Below are 18,242 nucleotides of genomic sequence, written 5' to 3'. Positions count from 1 at the left end.
ACAGAACAGTCACTGAGCTCCAGATCCAGCCCAAGAGAGGTCGCAAGCCTACATATGTGAGAAGAGGGGAAGGGGACAGCAGGTGGAGTGCAAGGGACCAGGGGGAAGCCTCTCTCCAAGCTGGCAATAGCGTATCGTCTTGAGATCAGCTGCCTGTGAAAACTCCAAACCTGATTAATCATTTCCAGTTCATTACCCACAATGAACCTATTTCTAGTTCATTCATAGGTTCCCTCTTCACTTTCTCAAGCATAGGAGCCTTCTTCTTCCCAAGACCTAGCTCAGACTTGCTTCTCAGAAAATGCTGGGTCTACTACTGTCCTGTGTATGTCATCAGAGCACTGGCTATCCAGTAGCTCCACTACTGCAGCCCTGGCTAACCAAGCCCAGATTTACACTTCTTCCCACCCTGATGGTCCCTAGCTAAGACATGATGCTCCCTAGTGAGCCAGGTGCCTTCACAGCATCGTCTACTTCAAATAGCTGTCACATGGCCAACGAAACTGCAGTGTTGACCTGCTTGAGGGTAGGAAGGCTCTACAGAGGGACCTGGACAGGCTGGATCGACGGGCCAAGGTCAACTGTAGGAGGTTTAACAAGGCCAAGTGCCGGGTCCTGCATTTCAGTCACAACAACCCCAAGCAACGCTACAGGCTTGGGGAAGAGTGGCTGGAAAGCTGCCCAGCAGAAAAGGACCTGGGGCTGCTGGTGGACGGCCAGCTTAACAGGAGCCAGCAGTGTGCCCAGGTGGCCAAGAAGGCCAACAGCATTCTGGCTTGTATCAGGAATAGCATGGCCAGCAGGAGCAGGGAAGTGATGGTGCCTCTGTACTCGGCACTGGTGAGGCCTCACCTCGAGTACTGTGTTCAGTTCTGGGCCCCTCTGTACAAGAGGGACATGGAAGTGCTGGAGCGTGTCCAGAGGAGAGCTACCAGGCTGGTGAGGTGTCTGGAGACCAGGGCATATGAGGAGAGGCTGAGGGAGCTGGGCATGTTTAGCTTGGAGAAGAGGAGGCTGAGGGGAGACCTCATTGCCCTCTACAACTACCTGAAAGGAGGCTGGAGGGAGGTGGGTGTTGGCCTCTTCTCCCCAGTGAATAATGACAGGACCAGAGGAAATGGTCTGAAGTTGTGGCAGGGGAGGTTTAGATTAGATATTAGGAAGAATTACTTTACTGAGAGAGTGGTCAGGCACTGGAACAGCCTGCCCAGGGAGGTGGTTGAGTCACCATCCCTCGAGGTATTTACAAAACATCTAGATTGGGCACTTCAGGGCATGCTCTAGTGACAGAGACTGTAGGGGGTTTTTTTGGGTGTGTATGGTTGGACTCGATGATCTCAAAGGTCCTTTCCAACCATGAAGATTCTATGATTCTATGAAAGGCTTTATTTACCAAAAGCCTACATATAAAACATCAGTAAGTCATGACACTACCTAACAGGCTCTATGCAGATCAGGGGACAATTTGAGGGTTACAGTCAAAATGCTACTCAATTTCTCTCACGGTAAACAGTATCTAAATTTGTGTACCACTTCCTTCCATTTTACACAATGGAAATAAGCACTGGGTTTGTGACTTGTTTGTTTATGTACTTAAGAGAGGTGGGGAGGAAACAGAGAATAACAGAAGGAAAAAAAGAGCGTGTTACTGAGCCATCGTGTGTCCCATTATAATGGCTGCTCTTGGATTTACCAAATAGGTTTGCATACAGATGTATGCAATCCAGCGTTAGGTCACTTCTAGCCTGTGTTAAAGCAAATCCCAAAAAAGGGGGGAAGAAACAAGACAACTTTGTCTCTAATGCGTGCAAAGGCTACTGCAAACCAAAACACCAGCTCAACACGGAGAACTCTTAAATCATTTTAATGAAGTTTTGAAAGAAAAGTCTCACACTTCCTGAAAGTAAAAAAGCAGGAACTTGAGCAGAGAGATGGTATCTGGGCACACGTTTGGAGAACAAAGCACCATTTGGCCCTGCTAATAAACTGCAAGCAGAACTCCCTGGCAGACATTATCTAAAGGTTATCTTCTCAGTCGTAATGGTCAAAGATCTCAGGGGTGACAGATGGGCAAAACAAAATTATGAAAGTAATAGAGACAGGTTTCACTGGTGACACTGACAGGTTTCCAAGCTACTACCTAGCTCCAAATTAACAATGACTAAGCCTTTTGTCATCAACAACTTGAAAAGCTGTTGTTCAAGCTTTCAAAGCTTGAAACTAAGCTTTAAAGGTTTTCAGAATGCAGGACTTTTTACACAGACTTCCCAACTCAAACCTCGAATATAAAAACCCTCCTTTATGGAAATGTGGCTTTCAAGAACTATTTATTATCAAGCTAGAAGCATACTCTGCCAAGTGCAATGCAAGATCCTACAATGGACGCTAGATACTGTATATTGCCAAAGAATCTGCAGGAGGCTGCATGTCCAGATCTAGACACCCACCAAGCTGCTGATGCATAAGTTTCCTGGTTGCAAACCCAACTGTTTATTCGGCCCATTTTGATTCTCCCTACTCACAGCAAAGCCCAGGCCAATTTTTTACCTGCAGCAAATATCCACAGTTCATCCGGAGAAGCATCTATCTTCTCCCCTTGACAGCTGAGTCAGTTCACTATTAAAAGTACTCTGTGGTACTGCGAAGATGTCAATTCTCTACGACGTGCGAAATCTAGAGAAGCATAAGATATTGTTTTGAGCACAAGTAAGTTTTTATGCAAATCTAGACATTATGGCAAATTAAAACTTCAATATGGTAACATCAGTGATTCATGTAAACTGCAATGGCTTACGTGATAATCTAAGATTAGAGAAATTTTGTCCAGGGGAAAGGGTCTAGGTTTCTTGTTTCATCTTGCCACAAACCCTTGCTACAAGAGGGACATTGAGGTGTTGGAGTGTGTCCAGAGAAGGCCTACAAAGCTGATGAGGGGTCTGGAGGACAAACCTTACGAAGAACGACTGAGGGACCTGGGGTTGTTTAGCCTGGAGAAGAAGAGGCTGAGGGGAGACCTTATCACCCTCTACAACTACCTGAAAGGAGGTTGTAGAGAGATGGGGGCTGACCTCTTCTCCCTGGTGACAAGTGATAGGACGAGAGGAAACGGGTTCAAGTTACGTCAGGGGAGGTTTAGATTGGATATTAGGAAGCATTTTTTCACTGAAAGGGTTATTAAACATTGGAATAGGCTGCCCAGGGAGGTGGTGGATTCACCATCCCTGGAGGTGTTTAAAAAAAGGGTAGATGTGGTACTTAGGGACATGGTTTAGAAGTGGCTTTTGTCAGGGTAGGTTAAAGGTTGGACTTGATGATCTTAAAGGTCCCTTCCACCCTCAGCAATTCTATGATTCTATGACTCTAAACCAAAAGGACCTCTGCTGTCACACAACAGTCTGTCTTGTCTACCCTCTGAAATCCTGGAGCTGCAAGGACTACCTGCAAGGCAGCTCCAACAGCAGCTCTCAGCACAACAGATCCGCGGGTGACTCCAGGTGCAATCCCACCGCAACTGAAGTTTACCTGCCTTGTTGTCCTTCACGACCTACTTCTTTCCCAGCCCACTCCCTTCCATGTTTACTGGACAACTGGCTGGACTGTTTCAGAACAGCACAAAAACCACCAGAACAGCAGAAAACCAACACCACAAATAAAACTACAAAAAATAAAGCATATTTACCAATTTAGCATGCTGAAATAATTTAGTGAAGTCCAAGAAATACCAGAGTCGATGCACAGAAATTAGATTACACTGAAGGGAGACAGTATCAAGGAGTTTACTGAAGAATTCAAATCAAATAATTTTGTATCAGTAGTCTCAACTTCCCTGCTCTCTCTCAATCTCTGGATTCTCTTACATAATTTTTCATTCCATTATTTTAAATTTACAGCAGTACCTTTGAGATCCTCCCTCTGACAATTCTTCATATTTCTTTCCTAGTTCCAGTCCCTCCAAATGTTGCTCCGCCTTTTGAATCTCCTTCAGAAAGAAGGGCAGCTTTCACACGGTACAAGCTACAGTTCTCCTGCTTTCATTCCTTCCGTTCACATTCTTTATCATTATGTTTAACAGAATGAAGGAACACTACAGGTTCCTACCGAACAAAGAGATTTACAACGAAAATAGAAAACTGAGATGGCATTAAGGCCCTGGAGTTTATAGGTAGCTGCAGGAGACAAGAGTACAAGAACACCTGGGAAAAAGTAACGCATAATATTTAATGCCAAGGGAGTACTCTCTCAAAAATCCTAAAAATTTCTCCTTTTTGCTGTCCACAGTACCCAGCAGTCATAGACCTTCTGATGTAAAATATTTCATAGGTATATCAAGAAGCTCTACACAGATACAAGGCATTTTATTACAAGCCAACAAGATTTAAAAATACGCCATTTCTTTTTTAAGAATGATTTTTTTTACTAGCTTATAACTTTTTTCGTTTAGACCAGTAATATGTATACAACTGAGATTCACTGTGGTGTTGCCAGTTCTCAAAATGGTATTACAAATATTTTTATACCAGCTTTCATACATCCCATGTAACGCTAAAAAGAACTTCATACATTAAAAAAAAAATAAATATCTACACTTCATATCAGAGTAAAGTTCAAAAATACACATCTGAAGTCTTTAACCTATGGACAAGGTTTTTAAAAATATCAAAAATTCTGGAAACTTCATACATTCTCATGCCTCTGACTTTTACAGGAGTTCCTAAAAGCATGAGATAACACTGTTTGAAATGACTGAATTCATTTTAGTGGCTTATTTTTTTATATAAAAGAGAACTCATTTTGTTACAAGGCATAAGGAGCAACACAGACCCAAGAAAAACCTGGAAAAAGACAAAAGACTGTGCGTGTCCACACCAAAATACAAGGGTCATTCATCCTCAGTGCTAACTAACGCATCCAAGTTTACGATGTAGGATGTCTACAGAAAGCTGGCATCAAAGACCACAGCTGCAGAGTTGAGAATTTTAACAGAGTTTGACTTGTATTCTATACTAAATTTTAAGAAGGTTACATCATTTTGTCAGTCTTGAGAGTATCATAACTACGAATTCTTTATGAATGATGTTAAAGACGTTTGCGCAGAAGAAAGGTGCTAACACAAAAGCACAGGACAGATGCAAAAGGTAAGCACTTCCTGCTGGACGAAGAGTCCTGTCTCATCCCTCTCACCTCCTCCCCTTCTCGGTAAGTGTCCATTTGAATGCCAGTACCAAAGGAGGCACCGGGTAAAAGAAAGCAAGAACGTTAACACCACTTCCCAGAGCTGCTTACCTTCTGTCGTGGTTTCAGTTGGGATAAAGTTAACTTTTTTACTAGCAGCTGGTGTAGTGCTATGGTTTGGATCTGGGATGAGAAATACTTTTGATAGCGTATTGGTGTTTTCAGTTGTTGCGAGGCGGTCGAGGCCTTTTCCCCTCCTCACACCGTCCCGCCAGCGAGTAGGCTGGGAGTGCACAAAAAGCTGGGAGGGGATATAGCCAGGATGGCTGACGCCAACTGAACAAAGGAATATTCCATGACACGGAACATCATGCTCAGCATATAAAGCTGGGGGAAGAAAGATGGAGGGGGATGTTCAGAGTGATGGTGTTTGTCTTACCAAGTAACCATTACATGTGTCTTCCCAAGTAACCATTATGTGTGATGGAGCTCTGTTTTCCTGGTGATGGCTGAACACCTGCCTGATGATGAGAAGCAGTGACTGAATCCCTTGTTTTGCTCTGCTTGCATGTGCGGCTTTTGCTCTACCTATTAAACTGCCTTTGTCTCAATCCACAATTTTTTTCTCACTTTTACTCTTCCAATTCTCTCCCCCATCTGAACTGGGAGGAGTGAGCGAGTGGCTGCGTGGCTCTACCTGCTGGCTGGAGTTAAACCATGACACCTTCACAAAGCCCCAGCTCCCTGAATGGGATGGCAACACTTGCAAAACAACTTGCAATGAATACAGAATCCCTACCTGAAACGTGACTTCAGAAATTTAAGTAGGAGGGAGTAAACCGTGCAGAAACTCAGCCGCTCGGTTTAAACTAGAATACTGCTTTCCTTTATTTACAACATCATGCTTCTACCTAAAACATGATGTTAAGTCTCTCTGAATACATCTATTTCTATTTTAATAGTAAGCATATTTAATATTGAGGGCAACCTGAATGAGAGTGGAACGGACATGCTTATCACAACTACACATAAAAAGCAGGGTGTGGATGCGGCACCAGGCGTGCTCAGGGACAACGGGACAGGCACAGCCCAGTCCACCTCTGCCAGGGAACAAATGACTGAGACAGAGACGGCTACACCTCAAAATATCATACACAGGAACCAAAAGGAAGTAAAAAGAGTAGTTACTAGACTGGCAGACAACTTTAGACATAAAAAGTTTATTTTCTGTGACCCTAGAATTGATTACTGTTCCTTGCCTTTGTAAATGAAGGTTCTATGTTACCTAGAAATAATTACTGTAATCATCCAATGATTCTCCAGTATCCAGCAAGACATACTTAGCCTTGCTTAAATTTCAGTCTGTAACCTTCTATGGTTACCATGATTTGTTAATTAGTTTTGCTTCTTTAAGATAATTTAACAGGTATTTTAAAAATGGGCTCAGATCTTCTTCACTGAATAGCAAAACATACATAATGTTTAATGAAACAGCGTAATGAGATACCCCGGTAAGTACATAATATTTTAACTGTATGCTCTGTGATCAGGCTGCCAAGTGGAACTACTACATCTATGCCTGCCTATTTAAAGCTCCCACATTTCAATGCTCAGCAATAACACTTCTTCAATTTATTTACCTTAAGTCAGTCTCTGATATGAAACGGTATACAGTTTACAATTAAACAAACAGAATGTATAATATTCAAATAAAAATCAGTGTTAAATTTCAAACAGAAGATGAGTGTCAGATGACCATTTGCCATCATAACATCAGTACCAAGGTTATACCTAACCTTAAGGACCAAGCCTTCAAGAAGAATAAATGACATGTAAGAAAATCAAGGGTGTTTTGTTCCTTGAGGACATTCAGAGCAATACTGGCAATGGTCCTACGCTGACTTAAGAAACCCATCAGCTAAAAACAGTGGCAATGGAAAAAACACCAAGAGCCAGCAAACACCATCTCTCAATAGCAGATCAAACTTAGCAGCTGAACAGAAGGTAGTACAGGACAAATTGATTTGAGAATAAGAAGTCGTGAGGTCCAGAGATAGCTGTTACTAAATGATGTCTCTTCAGAGACAGAATATTTAATTCCTGTTGGAGGATTCAAGAAGTCCGCTTTCTCCATCCATGTCAGACATCAGCATTCTGTTAATTGGCTGAAATACCCTGTTGCTATTTTTAGTGAAGAATTGTAGCTGCTTTCTTTCTTCAGGCTTCATATAAATGCACAATCCTATACAGAAAAGGGGAGAGGGATGGGGAGGACTGAGGTTCTGCCACACGCTCTTTATTGCTGCCATCCTGCTTTCACAGGGGAAAGCAGTATTCATCAGGGGCTATGTACGTTTTCTTTCTTCTCTCTTCTCTTTGGTGCTGACGCTGACACACAGAGAGATTCCACTAGAAATGGCAGCACTGTTAATTATCAAAGGACACCCTGGGCTGAAATTGTGCTGGTACATACTGTACCCCGCACCTTCCTGAGCTGCAGTGCTGTGCTCTACAATTAAAGCTCACACGGCTTCTAGCCTTTAGAGTTTTTCAAAATAGTTCTGAGAATGATAAAGGTTACTTACTAGCCACTAGTATTTTTCATGGTGTGTAATCCACGGGTATTTTCACACTCTGAGACACACCTTATTGCTTGAGAGTAGGAGAAGTTTTCTTCTTTGCAGGACTGGTAGAGCGTCTACTTTCATGATGAGTGAGTGAGAATAGCAAGAAGGGCGTTCCAGGTGGCGTTTTAGTTCCCGTTCAACCACCAAGAAATACAGAGGAACTTCAAAGAACACAGACAGAAATGGGAAAGCCAAGCAAAAATAAATGAAGATAAGGATAATTACTGTATTAAAAATAAGTAAAGTATGTAAACGTTACATTTTTCAGTTGAATGACAGCCCACATGTACACTCACACTGTGAATGGCACCAAGCCATTAAGCCTCCATCATAAATTACCTAGCAGAGGACCTGAGAGGTTTCCAGGCAAACAGCAACGCCATCAGTCATCAGTGTCTCAGACACCACCTAACGCCCGACAGAGATGTGGATCCACTTCCATGTGGTCACTCAGCAATTATTTGGGCTTCAGTACAAAAGTCCCAGTCAAGTTAAAAGATTCTGGTTTGGCCGTTCACTGCAGATCTTGACACCAAATTCTACACATTAAAAAGAGTGCAGCAACCATACAGAAACCTTTGATGCCTTCAGCAACAGGGGACAGACACTTTGCTCATGCTAGTAAACCAAAAGGATCAAGATGTACACCCAGGTACTGAATCTGGGAATACAAAAAACTGGGAGATTAAGATAAAATGCAGCCACACATGGAGAAAAGTGGAAGTTTTCCTCTACACATACCCAACCTTCAAAAAAACGTGTATGGAAAACACAGATCTGCACTTACCCCACTCTTCCTGCACCTTCATGGAAAGGTGGAGCTGCGAGCGGGCAGTTAAGAGGTTACGAGGCAGTCCCGTGTGGCTGTACACGGCTAGGTTTAAATCAAACTAACCGCTGGACAAAACAAAGCTAGGTTTAAATCAAAACAGCCACTGGACAAACATCTTAACTAGCCTAATAAAGCCTTTGATGAACCTAGAAAAGAAAAGGGCAGAAAACAGAGGCTTACTCGTTCAGTGAGCATGAGCAGAAACGGGTGACAGATGGGCTTTTACAGAGCTATGGAAGAGGACACTGGAACTGGTAACAAACACACTAAATGTCAAACACCCCTCTCTAGTATTTATAGGGACTGGTGTAACTGAAGCAAAAGGTAATACTCTCACATAATACTCACAAAACACTCAGGAAGCTCTCAGAAGCCTTCAGCACCCACATAGTGACAGGGGAGTATTTTGGTAAAGTGGCAGAAGTCAGACAGACTAATCTGTGGGCAACAGTCATGAGAAACAGCAAATATCTTAGAGGTCTTCACCACAAAAAAATGAAGAAAATCCAGGCATTGTAACAGCCTCAAATATTCTGGAGAACTGTAATGAAACAGGGCCCAGCTAAAACTTCTTATGGCCAGAATTCCTAGCAATGTGGGGACTGGATTAAATCCTTCCAACAGCCCACCTGAGCATCGCACCAAGAACGCGCAGAGAGAGAGCCTGCACCCAGACCTCATCTCCAGCAGAAGCACGAGCACCTCCTGCCAGTGTGGAAGTAAGATGGATGTGCACCAGGCTGACTTACCCTTGGAAAGATGCAGATGAGGCAACCATAACAGATCTCCTGCACATCCTCAAGAAATATGACTCTGTTTGATGGACCTGACAGACAGATGGATGATCAGGGAGAACAGCGGATCCTTTTCTCTGTGGACCAACGGTATAGGGCCCTCATGGAATAGAGATGTTGTACCTTTCTGCTCAGGCACCACATCCTTTGATGATCTACAGAGCCTGGAAATCTCATGTCGACGTATTTCAGAGGCGCTGTGAGTTCCAAAACAAGTAACATCAGGTTCATGGTGCTGCACAGACCTCAGCCCTTGATGATGAGATTTATGTTATGGGATTCCCAGGCCAAACAGGATTTGCCAGGCATCGCTATCTCACTGGGGATGGAACTGGAGGAATATTGTCTTGTGGCCTGATACTGGCACCACAGCAAAAGTTTCCCATATTTTGAGAAAGAGTAGACAGCCTGCCGAAAGGATACAAAGCAGGAGAGCATGCAGAGGGGAGACAGTGTTAGGTGATGTGTGGCATGAGGCATCACAGAGGTTAGCTGGGAAGTGTATTGTCAGAAAAGGAAAGCACAGACTAGGATCTTTTCACAGACAAAAGAGCTCTCACAAATTGAGAGTTAATAGTTTCTCCAGTGATCCCAAGGATTTGCAGTAATATAATTTTTGATTCAAGTGTTCACCTTGAGACCCAGATGCTTCGAAAGAGACTGAGTCATTTGCAGAGATTCGGGTTTTGCACCTTTGTGACACCCTTTATCAAGCAAACAATTGTAAAAGTAAATGAAAAAAGGCACACAGAGACACAAGAAGTTAACAGCAATGACTGCCGCCACCATGATGAAAACTTCAAGAGTTACAGACGGGACACATGGAAAGACCCTGAAATGAACACAGTTATCATCTGAAAAGAAAATAAATGATGGACAGATTTATAACTATATGAAAATATGCACTTACGACACTGAAAAGTTACAGATCGCACACTGAACAGCCAGACAAATGCTACCTAAATCCATACAGAATTTCATACATAGGAATGGGGTGCCAAAACACCTTTTCTCTTGGCAAGAAACAACCTCTGTATAAACCACTCTACTGGGGTCTGCTGCAACTGGCTGTAAGGCACCCATGATGTAAAGCAAAATCCACACACAGATAAGGCACGCTTTCATGAAAAGGGTGTCTGAAAAAGGACACAGAAGTGGCAATACATGGTGAGCTGCATCACACAGTCATTGTTGGTTATGTCTCATACCCAAGTATCTGATCTTTTGTTATACCAAGATGGTAGAAAACCAGTTGGTCTCGCCACCAAAAAAAAAAAAAAAAAGAGTGGAAATACACATTACAAAGGTAGAAGGCAAAGAAAAGCATGAGTTCCTGGGACAGCATCAGATCTGCCGCCTGCCTCTATGCCATGACCCGGCAGAGTTAGTAACTACTGTTGTCTACGCTCTCAACCATAGTCTAAACTGTTCAAATTGCCATCTGGAGCAGGCTGCCTGAAGAGAGCACGGGAATCATTTGGACTCTTGCTCCTGACAAAATACAGCCTTCTTTCTTAGGATACATGGAGACATGACGTAGGAACTGGGTGTCCCTCACAGCTTTGCATGAGTATGGAACTTCACTAGTCCAATAACTGAAGAAAGAGGAAACATCTAATATGAGGTCCCTGGCAGATGCCCGGCCCCAAGATTCTCTCACAGCTACAGAGACTAGCAAGAATATTCTGTGAACAACCTGTGTCTCAGAAGACATTAGAATGCAGCCTTCCAACGTGTACAGGGAGCAGATCTGAAACAGGCAAAATCACCTCCAACAACCTGATTTACAAGATGAAACTGCAATGATACAAATGAACAGACTCACTTCCTCACTCAAATAAAGGTCTAAAGACTCTGGTCACTGAATTGCAAACATTCATCCTTCCTGAATACAGCAACTGCTTCCAGGGATGAGGAATTAAGAGGGATGCAGAGAAAGTCCACACTCCCTGGAGCACGCTGTTTCTTGCCAAGTCTTTCTGGTGGCAGAAGGAGAGTAGGCTGGAGCAGAATGCCTGGCTCTAAAATTACTTCAGTGGGGACACTCTCATGCAAAATGTCCACGCATCAGCCTTTATCATACTTCTACCTCTTTATTAAGGGGAACCCCAATATAGTTTGTGACCACTGCAGGAGGTTCTTGACAGAGAATTAGTCATCATGTTTCCCCATACTCCCTCAATGCAGGAGTAAGACAGGTGATCCAGATATGATCAACCACCAGACAACATTGTCAAGGTGTGAATATCTTACACACGCTCAGGGGTGAGAAAAAATCTGATCTTGAAAAGGCAAATACAGGGCCATAGGGCAAGAAAAACGACAAATCACTGCTGCATTGTTAGAAGGCTTTTTGCCTCTGTAACTCAAACTGCTTCTGAAGACATTTATGTATCAACCAGATAAATACAAATTTAACCAGTGATAACTCAAACAAAAGTCTTTATAAAGGAGATACATACAAATTTGAAACAGATTTCTCAAACAGTATTCGATAATGTGTAAATATGTTTACCATGTGGATGCAGGTAAAGGACACTATGAAATGCCACAACAAGGAATATATCTAATCATTTCACAGTAGCAAGATCTTTTATTCAGAATTTTATTTCAGATATTAACTGAACATTAAATCACACAAGCATATGGCTTTAACTTCATAGTTTATTACTTCACTTTATTTGCCCCTGCATTTCATTTTTTCACATAAACATTTTTCTCACATTGTTTTCATTTTTAAAATTCAATTACATAACCGGTGTTTGATGACGAGGCCTAAGAGGAAGCTCTCCCACAAAACTACAAAATCTTTCTTGTTCAAAAGGAAACCAGCAGAAAACTTTGAAGTAAATTACTGAATTCAAACCACTTTTAAAAGCCAGAGATAAAGAAAACTGCAAAAATTCCTCTCAGAAAAAGAAAGCCACCAAAGTTTTAAGACATTATGTTATGTTAAAAAAAGTCAAAATTCAGACCTGCTGAGCAGCATACTCTTAGCAACATCAACCTGCATTCAATTAAAACAGAGTAATGCTGGCTCATCATTGTTGATGTTACCACGTTAGGAACTAGTGCTAGTTAAATATAATAGTCTCTCAACTCAACCATAGTGGTAAAGATATAGCTAAATTAGACCACATAAGTAATTCATTACAAGAGGCCTGATTTTGCATTATTTTGGTATTTTAAATTGCAGGTTACTCTCATGGATAGTAGAGACTTTTACTTGAAGACCCCCATGATTTTTGGAACTTTCTTGAGCAATGTGTTATTGTCTTGGTATTAAGAATTAAGGAATCTGCAGTTCAGGGTTCCCTTTTCCACGCCCTCAAAACAGATCACATGTAAAAGTCAGAGGAAAACACGTCTCCGATATTTTTAATCCCTAAGATTGTTAGCCCATCTTGTAAAATCTTTTCTTAAAACATGCTTCTTTAAATTACTTAAGTTTGAAAAAATGCGATTTTTCAAAATGAAGGTAAGTGGAATTACTTACAGAATTAACATTTTTTGGTTAATAACTCAATATGTTTTAAAAGTCAGCAGACAAGTTCCATGTTTGCTAGTAAGAACTTTTTCAATACTATAAAGTTTTTTGCATTTCATAATCAAAAGACATATGCAGCACATTGAAATCCAAACATTTTAAAATCTGGAAAATAATTATCCTCATCGGCACATGACTTCATCATTTGGGCAGAGCTACATCAACAAAGTTTTATCCAAACCTGCATGGCAAGAAAAAGTCGTTTGATTTCACACACAGGCACCAAATGGAGGGCCAAAATCATTAGTTTCCATTCCTAAATACAAGATGGTATTCCTACAACTCCTAAATACTCCTTTTTCCCCCCAAATAATAAACCTAACCTTTAACACGTCCTTAAAAATTGCAGCCTGTACAAAATAAAAAGAAAAGGTTCTGCCTGCGGCCTAGACCTCTTTTGTCTTTGTTTCAGTTCTCCTTCAGGCTGAAGAGGTGCAGAAGTCACCGAGGGATGGCTACACACCGTGCAGGAAAACGCACCTCCCCTTCCCCAGCTCCTCTCTAGATGCTCCGGGCTTTGCCTCCAGCCCAACAAACAGAGAGGACAGAAAGGCAGGCAAGAAGCAGAAACCCCTTCAGGAGAGGTCACTGTCATCGACCCTACACTGTCCATGCTTCCGACTCCTCCTAAACCCACTCACCACTTTGGAAACAAGCGGTCCACGTGTGTTTCTGTAGGAATGTTATGGTATCAGAAACCAGTATCTACCAAAACAGGAGAGATTTCTAAAGGAAGTTTATGCAGTCTTTGAACTACGGACGAAGTCACTTTAGATTATCTTAAAATTCAGTGCCATAGATATACAGAAACAGAAATATAAAATAAGCAACTCTTGTCTCAAACTGTTCAAAATAAGAAGTTTTATGGATAGAATATACCATATGCAGTACTGAGTCATCTCAAAGTAATGTTGGTCAAGTTCAATTAAGTAGAACACATAATTTCAGTGAACTGCAATCATCATTGTTTCAAATTAGCATAAGTACAATATTAATTAAGCATTCTTAGAAAGCAAGACGAATTAGGTGTGAAGGAGAATATGAAATATCCATGATTAAAAAAACTCCCTACAAATCTTCTGCAACACTGTTATTATAGACTAATTTTTTTCCTTAATTTGACATGCTAAAGGTTACTTCCTATCATATGTGTAAGACACTACAGAATTTTTAGACCAATATATCATAGTGTGACAACACCATCACATTAGGCAACTAAGCATGTCTCTCTTGCCATCCACCAATTCTGTCAGCTATCCTGAGCAGTTCACTAAATCTTCTGGTGGAAAACGATAATGAGACATCATTTATGTTCAAATGATATGCTTTTTAACCAGGATCTGGTAAACAAGCTCTGAAGCACTCCATTAAAGCTGTACAGAAGTCTCTGCAACCACTTTACTTGAACCAGACGAGGCAGTTGTTAATCAAAAAGAAGCAATACAATGAGCTCTTAGATCTGTATTTAGTATTCATGTCATGTTGTGTATCTCTTGACCGCACAATTTTTAATACACTTATAGTTTTGTAATGGTAACGCTGGACAACTTTGTCAAATGGGTATCTGCAAACTGTGACCTGTAGGTGGGACAACAGTTTGGAAATCCCATCTTAGCAGGCAGCAGAGGAAATACGAGATGGCTGTTTCTGCTGAAAGAGCTCAGCGCTGTAACGGGTAACCCTGCAGACCTTCCACTGGAGAGGGGCTTCACTCGGCTCTGCTGATGAAGAAACCAAAGTAAACATCAGCATTAATATGGGTGTCAGTTCTCTAAAGACTGTCCTTCTAAATCCTGTAATGGCATCTCCAGCTAATACAGTTGTCCTTCCAGAGCTTCCTACAAATCTCTTCAAGATTAGCTACTTGGAGCACAGGCCTACAAATAAATAAAGAAAGAAGAGCTCTCAAAAGTTTTCTTTCTCCGTTTGTTCCACGGAACACGTTCTCTACTTTTCCACCAGAAAATAGAGAAAAGAGAATCACTGCTATAAAAAGCTTCACTGTTTCTTTTTTGCAAAATAAACACGAGAATCATTTTATAAAATAAAGGACTGGTTTTACTTAAGTTTGTCAAATGTTGCAGGAACTGAGATGCAACTAAGATAACAGGGGAAGGTAGAGAGGTTTTTGTTATATTGTTTTATCAATCCAATTAACTATGGAAAGAAAACCCACAGCATTACACAAGGAAGCTTCTCTTCATACTTGTTCCACGTCAGAGAAGACTGCTTCCCTTTCTGTCTATATTTTCGCCTCCTTTGGGTTGTCTGTGCTTTTAAATGTGCCACATAACATGTCTGTCGATCAAGCCTAATGTTGGTTCCCTTTAATTTCTTTCCACCACAGCCCCATAATCCTCAAGAAATCCTTCCCATGAGAACCACAGACAGAGATCAGTCATCTTGGGACTTGCCCAATATTTTGGATCCTTCTCTCCTTCTACCGCACAGTGCGGGGCTTTCTCCTTCTCTGGGAGCTGAGCCCAGCCAGGACTGGTTTCAGAAACAGATTTGAGAGAAAAAAAGACTCCACGTATCACTTATCCTCCTTCTTCTCACTCCCATCTCTTCCACTGGACACCCTATCTCAGATTTCTTGTACCAGCCCACAGGGCATGCACCAGAATCCTTATTTTATAAATCATGAGAGAGAAGTTAAGCAGAGGACAGGATTTACGCTGAGGAGAGGGAGAGCAGAACACTTCTACCTGGAGAAGATGACAGGTAGAGAGGACAGTGATGTGATGATACTGCTGCTCCTGAAGTCTGTATCAACATGCACGAGTTACGATGGGTATAACACAGCAAAGACATGGAAATTAGTAAAAACATAAGGACATTGCACTATCAGTTACCTTACCCGCAGGACCATTAGTTTAGTTGAGAATGAAGACCCAAGGAAGAGACAACCTTCCCAGTTTCAATCACATGATTGTCATCAGCAGTGCTGGGAAAGCAAGCCACTAGCCAGAAATCCCAGCTCATAACGAAGCCTTCCTGAAACTTTCAGACCATACCACTTCCTTGGCACTCCCTCCCTGATGGAGGGAAGACTAAAACAGTTGCCAGACTTAAATACTGACCGGTTTTGGCAAGTTGTAGCGTTGCTGGTGGACTTCTGAATCTAAAACTCCCTTTCTTCCATTGGCCTAAGATCATCAGAGACCTGACAGAAGAACACTTGTTGAGTTTTTTTCCACCAACTAGTCTGACAGGCCAAGCAGCTGTTGAGGCATAAATGAAAAATTTTATTCCCCAAACCAAAGTTATGGTTTTATAAAATCCAACAATTACTCACTCAATTCCGCGTGTGTGCTCAGACACCTTCAAAATCAAGGGGGTTAAAGGAAATTACACATGTGGAATGGATGCCTCCTTTGCACCTCATCTCTCATTTGAGATAACAAATACTGGTAGAACAGGAAAAATTATTTGAACATGGAAGACAAAATTTGCCAGGAAATCGGGGGGGGGGGGGGGGGGGGGAGGTGCAGTAGTAAAGAAACAAAGAATGAAGGAATGGCAAAAAATGAGCAGCGTATGACATGCAGAGTGTATCCACATGACATTTATCAAATTGTCCAGAAAAAAACCTGTTCATTACAAGAAGAAATATGTGTATGTATGCTAGATGTAGCAACAAACAGTGTTTCACAGGATGGGGAACACCTCCCTGGGAAACAGTAACTGTGAAAGAGTTAGGGTGATTAATCAGCGTTAACTACGAACTAGCACGGTCAAATGACTAGAGTAATCTCTGGATGTATAACCAAGGAAAGTAACTGAGAAGTGATGCTACCTGAGCATTTGACACTGGGGTCACTCCTACCGAAACTGTCACCACTCTGACAGCCACAACTCAAATGGGACGCTGCTTAAATGGGGAGGATTCACAGAGCACACTTTAAGTATTATTAAATGACTGGAAAACAGGCCTAGCAGTGAAAAAGTACATCTGTTTACCAAAGAGAAAACTATAGGACAATTTAACCATGGCCTGTAAGGACCCAAACACAGGACAGAAGCTTAACAACACTGTTTTACTCTCCTTCTCTAAGGAAGGTGTAAAAACATCCTGGAAAGCTGAAGCAAGCAAATCCAGATGAGAATTCAGGGACAAGGACCAAACACTGAATTGCTAACCACTACCGCAGTGGCTGCAGTGGGGCTGTAGAGGGCTACAAAGGGTTTTCCATCACTGGAAGTCTTCCCTCTCTTTATCCCCCCCCTCCACTGAGATCAGCTTTTTTTCTAAGGGGTATGATTTATTCCAATGTTTATTGGCCTTAAAGCAGAAACAGAGGAAGTCCTCGCCACAAAGGAACTCATACCTAAAGATTACAGTAGTTCTTTACAGGCTTAAAAGCTGTTAAAGTAGGACAACAATAGCTCAAACTTCTTTTAATCCTTTATGCCCTCATGACACGCTCATCGGCAAGGAGCACCTGCCAGTGACTAAGACCCTGCTCTACTCCGTGCTGTATAAACACAACATATAGGTAATCCCTGCATGGGAAAGCTGAAAACCCAAACATATGACACAAGACAAAACAGGTGGATTCAGAGGGAGAGCAGGAGGAAACAAGGAAACAATACGGGTCAGCAGGAAAGGCACGAGACCGCCCATCCGCGGCCCATCCATTGTCACGTTTTCTGTAGGCAACACAGCAAGGGAGAGTTTTAATGAGGGATTTGAAGTCAGAGAAGTTTAGACCAAAAATAATTTTGAGTAGTGAGGATAATTACCACTGGAGCAAGTTACCAAGGGCTGTCATGGGGTCTCCATCACCAGGAGTATTTTAAAACAGCGTTGAATTTTTTTCCCAGAAAAGATATGCTCTACTTCAAATAGAAATTAATTCAAGAAGTTCTATAGCTACTGTTATGCTGGAGATCACAGAAGTCCCCTCTGGCTTTACAGACTGTGTTTTCCAAGTAACGCTTGCCCCTTTAAAAAGATGCATCATAACCCCATGTTAAAACAAAATTATTAAGATCCATTTATGGAGTCCCACAAAACTAATACAATTATTTATAAGATGCATCAGCTACAAGACCATGCCAGCACTCTTTTGCACTTTTTTTTTTTTTTCCCCTGCCATGAAATAGGTAAACATATAGAGAAGTGGACTTCACTAAGCCCACATGCCTACCATACAATTAGGTCATTTACAGAGTTGAATGAATTGTCGAGTTCCCCAACGAGGATCATAAAAATATTACATGAAAAAAATGACAGCATCACAGCCCTGCTACACAACTTACTTTGC

At 41.8% G+C, this 18,242-nt stretch overlaps 1 protein-coding gene across 11 annotated transcripts in view; it reads right to left on the bottom strand.

Moving 5' to 3' along the window:
* The window catches only part of FOXP2 (forkhead box P2), a 433,923-nt gene that overhangs the window by 382,711 nt on the left and 32,970 nt on the right, over window positions 1-18,242 (bottom strand). The window contains exon 1 of one of the 11 annotated variants that reach the window (XM_063323203.1): window positions 2,548-2,644. The exons of the other annotated variants lie outside the window; for them this stretch is intronic. The gene's annotated coding sequence lies outside the window, so the exon portion shown is untranslated. Of the gene's footprint in view, window positions 1-2,547; window positions 2,645-18,242 lie in introns of those variants that run through there. 11 annotated transcript variants of the gene reach the window in all.

Source organism: Chroicocephalus ridibundus, chromosome 1, assembly GCF_963924245.1.
Source record: "Chroicocephalus ridibundus chromosome 1, bChrRid1.1, whole genome shotgun sequence".
Taxonomy (NCBI): domain Eukaryota; kingdom Metazoa; phylum Chordata; class Aves; order Charadriiformes; family Laridae; genus Chroicocephalus; species Chroicocephalus ridibundus.
The sequence above is the reverse complement of the archived record's forward strand: the minus strand, read 5'-3'. Positions and strand labels throughout refer to the sequence as shown.